General features: G+C 35.0%; 1 pseudogene; it reads left to right on the top strand.

Moving 5' to 3' along the window:
- The window catches only part of LOC107152472, a 98,563-nt pseudogene extending 95,538 nt beyond the window's left edge, over positions 1-3,025 (top strand).
- Positions 3,026-10,592: the final 7,567 nt, after the last annotated feature.

The following is a 10,592-nucleotide window of genomic DNA, read 5'->3' on the forward strand; positions in this document are numbered from 1 at the left end:
TATATATATTCAGTCTAATTATCTTGCTCTATTGGTTACATCATTCCTTCCTTGAAATTATCACATTCAATTGCATATATTTTGAAACATTCAACACACAAATACACATTTAGAATTATTACATATTTAATTTTTCTAAAGTCAATATTCACCAACATTAGTAATATTTTTGTTTTGATGAATATTTCCTTTTTGTTGTTTTACTCTACTCTTTGTAGTTAAAATGTGTGTTTTATAATCACTACAGTTTTTATTTCCACAAAACTTGAATTCCAAGATTTTGAATGCAAATTGTATGAACACACTAAAACGATATTTCATTTCTAAAAGCAGTTTCAACTGGGTGAGGTGGCACATACCTGTGATCTCAGTGAATTCAGGGCTGAGGCAGGAAGATTATGAGTTCAAGGCAGCCTCAGAAACTAAGCAAGGTTCTAAGCAACTTAGTGAGACTTTATCTCAAAAAGAAAAAAAAATAGGCTGGAGATGTGACTTTGTGGTAAAGTGCCCCTGGGTTCAATCCCAGGTACCTAAATCAATCAATCAGCCAATCAATCAATAAAACCAGTCTTAACAACATATGTCTTCTTTATAATACTTGAAATCAATTCTTTTAAAGAATAATGAAACATAAATGTTAATTTAGAATATTTTTAGATATTTGATAGCCATTAAATTATAGTTTTTTTAATAATTTTCCAAGTTTAGTCAGCTTTTTTTGTTTCTGTGACCAAAAACGTCCAACAAAAACAATTAGAGCATGAAAGGTTTATTTTGGGGCTTATGGTTTCAGAGGTATTAGTCCATAGACTGCCACCTCCATTCTTTTGGGCCTGAGGGAAGGCTGAACATCCTGGTAGAAGAGTGTGAGGAAGGAAAGCAGCTTCAGACATTACCACAACAAAGCAGAGTAAGAGCTCCATTTATTGAGGAGAAAATATATACCCCAAAGGCAAATTCCTAGGGACTTCCTTCCTTCCTTCAGCCATACCCTACCTGTCTACAGTCATTACTCAGTTTATTCCTACCTGGGAATTAATTCACTGATTGGATTAAGGCTGTCAGAAGCCAATTATTTCACCTCTAAACTGTCTTGCATTGTCTCACACATACATTTTTAGGGACACCACATATCTAAATCATAACATATCTTTTCAAATGATAGGAAAGAAAAATTCATTTCCTCTTTACCCTTTGTACTTCTTAGTTTAGATGAATCTTTGTATTAAAAGGCAGGTTAACACAAAATAAAAAATAAATACATAATTTTACATGGGAGATGATGCAAAGAAATGAGTAAACTATCTAAGGCAAATTTCAAAGCATGGACTTCCTTTACAGGTTTAAATATTATTGTCTAAAACAAAGAAAGAAGGGTGTGAGACATGTTCCACTTGAAACTAGATGGCTAGAAACACCTCCATAAAATAATAACAATGTTTGTTATGTAGATTTAAGTGAATGGATTTTTATTGATTAAGACTCCATAGTGATGTAGTCATCATTTCCTTGCAGATACAGAGAGGAAGAAACTTTAATAAATGGAGATTTCCTTGATACATGCAATTTATCATGCAAAAGGTTAATTTCTCAGAAATTTCCTTGTATGTATATACTCACAAAATAGAAAATAATAATTCAAAATAATCCTTTTGAAAAATATTTTATATGGTATATTCTGCATTGCTAACTCACATTTTTAGTTGATGTGTCTTAAATTATATCAATATATTGTTTGCAGTATTAAAATTTTATTTTAGTGGAGGGGCTAACTCTGAACAAGATTTATTGATCTGAATAAACTGCTTATATTTAAAATTAACCAATTTATATATTTTAAAATATGGCTAGTTTACAGTCACCATTTGACTTTGTTTATTGTTGTTTGCTACTTTCAGTGGTACTAGCACCCCAGAACAGAGGAACTTCTTGTGTTCTGATAGAATGGATAAAATTTTCTACCCATGTCAGAAAAATAAAAAATAAAGTGATACAAAAATGAAAAATTAACTTGATCTCTATTTGGCCAAATATGGGAAGGCAGAGTTAATTTGCCAGTCATTTTATAGAAACATGACAAGTTATACTGTTATGGGCCAGGCTATATGGGCAATGACCAAACAGACTCCATTTTTGCCCTGAGACTCCATGTCATATAAGAAATGCTTCTCCCATGGAAAGGCCCACCTCTGTACCCACCAATGTTTGCTTAGCATAGCATGTTTGGCAACACAAAATGGCAATTCTTATACAATGTAAAAGTGTTCTCTCTTTGGTTCCATTTTTCTTGGACAATATACCCTATCAAAGATTGATTGTCTAGATATCTGTAACCATTCTTTAATTTGTACTCAACTAGGGACATTTTGGCCCATTCTCTTTTTTGCTTATGAATTTAGATTTCATGATGTTTAATTATGTTTTTGGATCATAGCAACAGCCACTTATACTTGGTGGTTTTGGACTATAAAATTTGTACTCAAACCCCAGGAGTGAGTTGAAGGGTGTAGTCGCAAGCCATTCATGGGCTGTATGTGTGGGATATGCGCATATGAGCATATGAGCACAGTGGTCTGGCATTGTTCACTGATTGGACTGTGCAACACAAGTGTGCCATTCATCTTGCTCTGCCTGTGATCCCTCACAGCACCTGAGATGGGTGTGGCTTGCCAAGATGTCAATCAATGTGCTGACCACAAGACATCACCAAGCAAGACTCCACCCTTCACAACCCTACCACTTGCCTTATTTGGGTGGAATATTCTATTGGATGGTTTTTCCCCAATAAATATGGGCATTCTGGGTGTGTTCTCTCTCTTGCTCCTTCCAGTGATAAGCTGACCCTTGGGGTTGCTGAGCAGTCCCACCCTGGAAACTCATGCTCGTGTTTTACCTGGTGTCTTTGCCATTTTCTCAGTTTGTTGCTGCAGTCAGCTCCCTTGAACCCAGCTCATCTCGCCAGCCTGGCCAGCTGGTGACAAATGGAGACTTGCAGCCAACCTCTGGACTGCCAACTGGTGAATAAATTTTTCATCTCCTGCTTTAAGATTGACTTCATGATTTATTGCAATCTCACCTTAACATTTTGAATGCCCCAGGGAGATGATCACTGGAGTCAAGGCTATGGTTCTGCTGTGAATGAGAATCCAGGATCCTCTAAAGCAGAGAGAGGTGCCCTTCTTCCCTAGTTTTAGTAGCTTTCTGCATTAATAAGGTCTCAACTTCCTGTAGTGACCAATATGAGACTGCAAAAGAAAGCTCTGGGGTGATGCACATCTATACATCCAGAGGCATTGAAGAAGGATGGAACTGCATGTGTTGGGAGGTAAATCATTTGTTCTCTCCATTTGACTTTATTATAAAGACTTAGAGATTCTTAGTACCTCATATATAAAATTTTCAAAGTGTATCAAGGGCTGTCCTCTGAGGGTGTATCAAGCACTTGATTGTAAATCTTTTGAAGCGCTTCAAAAAGTGTTATAAAACCCAAACGTGTATCAAGTGACTTTGAACCTGATGTGGCCTTGGTCAAGACCCAGAAAATATCTGGAGGACTATCTGGAGTCTGGGATTATGTGGAGGACAGAGTGTCTATCTTGTATTTTTTTCTTGTCCTGTTTTTTTTTTGTTGTTGTTGTTGTTGTTATTGTTTGTTCCCCTTTTGATTGTTTATGTTAATCTCCATTTCAGTTTGCTTCTAAAGTTGTTTTCAACTGTTTGTCCTAGCGAAACCAGACAGGGACGGGCAGACCCACCACCTTTGGACTCAAGTCACACTCAGTGCCTTGTTAAATTCTTGTCTCTTGCCTTTCTTTTATTTCTGCCTATTGTTTTAATTGTTAGCCTTGTCATGGTGTACCTAATCAAACCTGGCCCGATTACCTACCTGGAAAAAAATGGTTTAAAAGGTTTTTAACTGTGCTGCATAAAGTTTGCATTGAAATGTAGACAGCTGCCAACAGGTGTTAAAAGTAACAGCTAAAGGTAGTAAAGGCATTCTAGAGATTGCCTTCATTTAGGAACTTGGCAAGTGGCTAGCAGAGTAGGAAATGTCAGTTCCTATAGAGGACAGATTAGAACTAGAGAGTTTTATAGGATTATCATTTCTAAGATATGTAAAAGTATCATTTTTTCTAGGAAATTTGGCTTTTGGTCTCTCAGCCCCAGATAGTCACACACCCACACCCACACCTACACACACACACACAAAAAAAAAAAAAACTTAAAAGGATTTGCAGAATAACTTACAATTATTGGAGGTGGCCCAAAAGGTTTTTTTGTTTGTTTGTTTGTTTGTTTGTTTGTTTAACCATGACAGTCCAGCTGATCAATGTTTCTCAAAACACCAGGCCAAGATTTTGGTGGCTGCTAACCAAGAGTCAAGAAAAAACAGTTTATAAGGGGACCCCAACTGGGGTAACTCTCCAAAGGAGACCAATGGAACTTTCTTTTCAGAAAGTTCCTTCAGGAAGGAATAAGGCCCAAGGTTTTGTCTATGTTTTCTTAACTCTGTTCATGTCTAATAAGTGGGATCATATCAGAAAGGAAGGCAGGAAAGCTTTTAAAATTCAATACTTTTTGATTTTATTGTTTGGATCAGGAATGCCTAGGTGAATATGTTTTTCTGATCAGACCTATTTTATCCAAATATAAAGGTTTCTTTACACTGTGCTTCATTCAATGGGCAATTGACAATGGACATCTCTCAATTTTATAGGTTTGAAAATAAGCTACAAGATCTTTGTTTGTCTGTTTGTTTTGTGTATACCAGTGTATTGTCAGTCTATGTGTATTGTCATGACTACATGTTTGGTACCAAAATTGGTATATGAGCTAATAAATTAAAATTTAAAAAAAATTGGATCCAAATACCTTTTGCTCACATGATTTAAAAGTTCATTTTAAAATGGGTAAACAAACAGAATAAGTAAAAATTCTTTAAAGTTAGTAATGCACAGTTTTGTTTCTAGATGGCCAAACAGTTGTTGATAAAATGTTAATGTCTATAAAATGTCTAATGTCCATTGATTCTAGGATTTTTCTTCAACAGAAAAAAAAATATTGATTGATGTTGTTCAATGCATTTGTCTGATATCTTGGTTTTTAAAATTAAGTAAGTTGGATTTAACATTTATGGGATTAATCATAAATGTGTTTGTTAGAGACATCTAATTGGTATACAAAGTTAAAATGAAACTGTTAAATATAGCATCAAGTTCACTTAACTCCTTAAATTTTATAGGGTAATAAACTTAAACATTAAATAGTGTTTTCATAAAGTGGTAAATTAAAAAGAACTTAAAATTACTTTGTGTCATCCCTAAAAACAAGGTTACTAAGATTTAAAAGTCCCAACAAGTATAATTCTATATACAAGGGGTCCAACGTTTCAACTCATTTTAGTTAAAGTAGTATAAATAACATAAAATATTTTATCTGATTAAAATGGAGCAATTCATCTACATTCAAAAAATTATAAGTGTTATTTCAGGTTATAAAAAAGAAGGGTCAACAGATTAAAAAATTAAAAGTTTATAAATATAAAAATATATATAGTAAAAGGGAAAGAAAAGCACTTCTAGGTTAAAAAAAGTTTTTATGTGGTAAAGTAAAATTGTAATACATCTATGTAAACAACAAAAGGACCTAATTAAGTAATAAATGTAAATGAAGGGTAAATTTTAAAAGGTTAGTGTAACTAATTTGATTATATATAAGTAACACAAACAATTAAAACTATTCAAGATTTTATCCTAAGGTTAAATATTATTGATATAAACCAAAGTTTGATCTATATGTTAAAATGACAAGTATTTCTTAAAATGAGAATTTACTCTTTACATTGTGTCTGTTAAGTTTTATTCTCTAGAGCAACTAGTCATAAAATAATTAAGGTTTGTATAACTATGGTTAAAGAGCAACTGTATTTTAGAGTATTATACTGTATTACAGAATCTACAATTTTCTTTAAAAGCTAGACCTGGTTAATATAACAAAAAATCAATGTAGTTGTGGTATTATTACTCTTTTTTACATATTAAATGTATTCATATTTTTAAGAAACACAAATCTTTAAAGTAAAAGTTTAAATGAGCATTTTATCAAGCTGGTGTTCTCCAAAACTAAAGTTCTCTGTAACTATAATTTTAGATTTATAAAGAAGGAAAATTTTCTTTGGAATTTATTTTATTTATTTCATATGATATTTTGTAACCAAACCTTGTGTTACCTTTTACACTGGAATATAAACATTTAAAGGTATTTTTAAAAGATAATGAGAACCTGATCTATTTAAAGTTTATTATTTTAAAACATTTTACCACTTTTCCACACAAAAGGGAAATTTAAAACTCTCAGCCTTTCCTTGATTCATGTTTTAGATATAATGTCATATTGTGTTATGACATTATATGTCATAACACAATAATGTCATAACACAATATGACATTATATCTAAAACATTGTGTTAGCTAACATCCATATGTACTCAGGAAACTATATGTAAACTTTATAAATGATATGTAAAAAAGGATGCAAAGATCAACTTCAGAAGTAGAACCCTTTACCTAAGACTTGTGCAGAGTCACAACTTACCTGAGATAAGGCTCTGCTTCCCATCTTACTACATATTAAAATGGCTCAAAATTAGGCCATATATCAGTTCATTTAAAGTTGTATTCAAAAGATTGATCTTTGTTGTAAAGATTACTGTGATCTTTAACATGGCATATAAATGTATAATTCAGCCAAAATTCAAGATTATATACAAACAAAATATGCTTTAACTTTTGTAATTTCATTTTAAATTGTGCTTGTAAATTTTAACTACTGCTGTTAATGCTTTATAACAAGCTAAGTCATTTTGAGATATGAAGCCATCATCCATAGATGGATAGTAATTAAAAGAAATAAAATTAACTTTAAAGTTATAAACATTAAAGTTAAAGCCTAGTACTCTTACTTTAAGACTGACTTGCTGGATATTGCAGGCCGAGGCTTAAAGATTAAGGTTAAAATAAAGGGGCCAAGAAAACGAATATTTGGCTTTTGCCCTCTGAGTCAGCTGAAGCCATGGAAAAGGTGAAGATATTTGCCACTCTGGCCCATATATCTTCCAATCAGGGAGATTAATGAGACCACTGGAGAACAGAAAGCCAATCAGTGTGCATGCTGCAAAAGAGGAAGGTCATTGATAAGGGGAGACATGCCTGATGCTTCCAAGGGAAGCCACATGGTCAGCAAGACCTCAACCCATCCTAGAGGAAACTGGACTAGTGGAGCTAAAAGGCTGCCCTTAAGTTCCCCAAGAGTGTCCCCCAAGGGAACTCAGATGACTTTTAACAATAGATAGGAGCAAGGTCAGTTTGAACAGCTTGATCTTAAACAAGTAGAAAAAAAAACAGGTAAAACCAAAACACAACCATTCCCGGGCATTTAAAAAAGAAAGAGTAATTATTTCAATTTAACTTAAGATGTACATTTGTGTTAGCCCCCAATGATAAGTAAGACTGGAAACTATAAAAGAGATTCTTAGGCAGAAATGCTTAATAACTATAAAGAAAAACTGCCAGCGTCAAAAGTTTTTAGTGAGTTTAAGACCACAGCTCTTCCTAACCTCCTACACAGGTAGGCTTAATCATCATTTGCTAGTATAATGATCTAGCCCTAAGTAAAATAGATGAAGGGATCTCTACTGAATACAGAGGTCATGCCAATAAAAAGATACTTTATGAAAATCAGATGACATTAATTAACTAAATGTTATGTTTACATTCCTGATATCTTTCACAATGTTAAAGATTTACATTCCCCAAAAAGGGCCACATTAGGCTTTGTTAGGCCTTGTTACAAGGACAATTTCTCAGTTCTTCCACCTCCTGGTAAGCAATTTTTGATTTCTATTATCTTCATGATATTTATTGAAAGGTTCTAGATGCTACAACTGCTGTTTTGTTTTAATCTTATTTCAGTACTCATGTCTTTTTGTTTCTCTCATAGAAGCACCCACCCCCAGGTGAACTTACAACCTGTACTTCCTGAACCAGATTTTTAAACATGAGCCTTTTATAAAAGGGACTCCAAACTGCTTGTCCCACTGCATATCACTCCATCTCAGCTCAAGGCCACAAGAGCAATCATCATCCTTTTTCTTACAACAGTAGGTGGGTCCCTAACATTAGAGAGGAAAATTAAAGTCAGTATAAATAAACAATTGGGTTAAATTTAAAAAAAAAATAGAGGCAAATTCCAGTCCAAACAATGTTAATGTTTTTTCTCTTGCTTGAACTATGTTTTAAGACCCGAGCTGCTAATAATAAAAAAAAAAACATATTTCATCAGTCCACTTACACTCCCTTACCTATTTAAAAGATAAATCAAAGGTTTAATTGTTTCTAGAAAACAGGGGGCAATGTTATGGGCCATGCTACATGTGCAATGACCAAACAGACTCCATTTTGCCCTGAGACTCCATCTCATGCTTCTCTCATGGAAACGCCCACCTCTATACCTATCAATAGTTGCTTAGCATAGCATGTTTGGCAACACAAAATGGCAATTCTTATACAAAATAAAAATGTTCTCTCTTTGGTTCCCATTTTTCTTGGACAATGTACCCTGTCAGAGATTGATTGTCTAAATGTTTGTAACCATTCTTTAACTTGTACTCAACTAGGGACGTTTTGGCCCATTCCTTTTTTCACTTGTGATTTTAGATCTCATGATGTCTAATTATGGTTTTGAATCATACAACAGCTACTTATGTTTTAATATGGTTTTGGACTCTAAAAGTTGTACTCAAACCCCATGAGGAGGTCAAAGAGTGTAGACTTGCAGCCTACCCCTTGGCCCACCAGCTAGTGATCTGGACCACCAACTGGTGAATAAAGTTTCTATCTCCTGCTTTAAGATCAACTGGGTGATTTATTGCAATTTCACCTTAACAATACATGCAAAACCCAGGAATTATACATATGTAGATTTAGCCAGGCTATGTGAGGCATAGATATTTTATATTCATGGTTTCATTGTCACCTGCCTGAAATAGGTTAGGCATAGCTTTGTTACAGGGCTGGGGTCTTCTGGGAGGCCTCAGTCTGGCTGGGCACAAATCACGAGCCACTCAAGCAGGAACAAACTTTATTTCCGAACTCCTGAGAACGCCACCCACAGGGTCCTTTCAGGAACACCACACACCAACCGGAACTCCCTCCACCGGAACTTCACCAACCAACCCGAGAGAACTCCAAAGTAGCGGGCAGGCACCTGAGGTAGACAGCAGGGGTCTATATACAACTGAATACACAGCTTAACTTACCATCATCATCTCAATGGCTCTCTGGCTTCACCTCTCAACCACTCCCTTCTGGCAAAATGCCATGCGTCATTCTAACTCAGCCATGGCTCTCAGCACTGGGAAACTGAGGCAGCCTGGAGGTATATATTCAAACCCTGATTCTTATGATCAAGTCCTAAAGAATGTAGACATGTTGCTTAGAGTAACAGGCATAAGTTTTTTAGAAGGGGTAGGAAAGCAGAAAAGGGACACTGTCACAAAATTGAGGAGTTCCTCTAAGAGAGGAGAGGAACAGTGTGCAATTTCTGCACTTTAGTTTTATTGGTGGGTCCCAGAGAAGTTTCCAGTGTCCCACAAAAATTCACATCTTGTCATTTGACTAACAGCAAAATTATGTTATATTTTCAAGTCCTCACTGCCATGGTCTAAGTCACTTTGGCCCATGCTGAGCGGTTATAATTGGAACATACTCTTATAGATATTATGATTAGGGAGGATTTTACTTATCTCCCTGAGTTTTAGAACACGGTCTATGTAAGGGTCACAAAAATCCCTCCTGATTCAGGATAATGTTTGTTCTTCAATTAGTATTTCTAGGCCTGCATGTCTTATGCAGATAATAGGTAGTGTGCTGAAGAACATAACATATCCTGTCAACTTGGACTAGGCAGGACTGTAAGTAACTTGCTTTCTTTTGGGGGGACTGGGGATAGAACCCAGGAGCACCTAACAACTGAGCCTCATACCTGGCTCAGGTTTTTTTTGTTTTTTTTTGTTGTTGTTGTTTGTTTGTTTGTTTTGTTTGTTTGCTTGCTTTTAATTTTGAGACAGGATCTAGATAAGTTGTTCAGGACCTCATTAAGTTGCAGAGGCTGGCTTTAAACTTGTGATTTCTTTGCCTCAGTTTCCTGAGGTAAATTTCTTTTTAAAAGTGAAAGCATGTGGGGGAAATCATGGTGGGCCCATTTTATATAATTATTTCCATAACCTCATGTTCCCTCCCCTCATATATGTCTGACCCCTATAATTCCCCTCAAGTACTTTGGATCTTGAAATTATTTTAGGGTAATGGAAAATAACTTATTCTAGCTATTTCCTGCTGAAACAGGGTGAATTTTGGGGAAAATGACCTTAAATCCTTTCCTATATCATGTGGGTCATGGACAAATAAGGGCATTTACCATCAGGGAAATCCAGAGGTCCATTATAATAATTTACAGGTTACAGAATGAGGCATACATAGGGCAGGGATCATACTGGGACAACAATAAACAAGATAGCAAAGCCTTACTTTACT

This window comes from Marmota marmota, unplaced genomic scaffold, assembly GCF_001458135.2.
Source record: "Marmota marmota marmota unplaced genomic scaffold, marMar, whole genome shotgun sequence".
NCBI classification, from domain to species: Eukaryota; Metazoa; Chordata; class Mammalia; order Rodentia; family Sciuridae; genus Marmota; species Marmota marmota.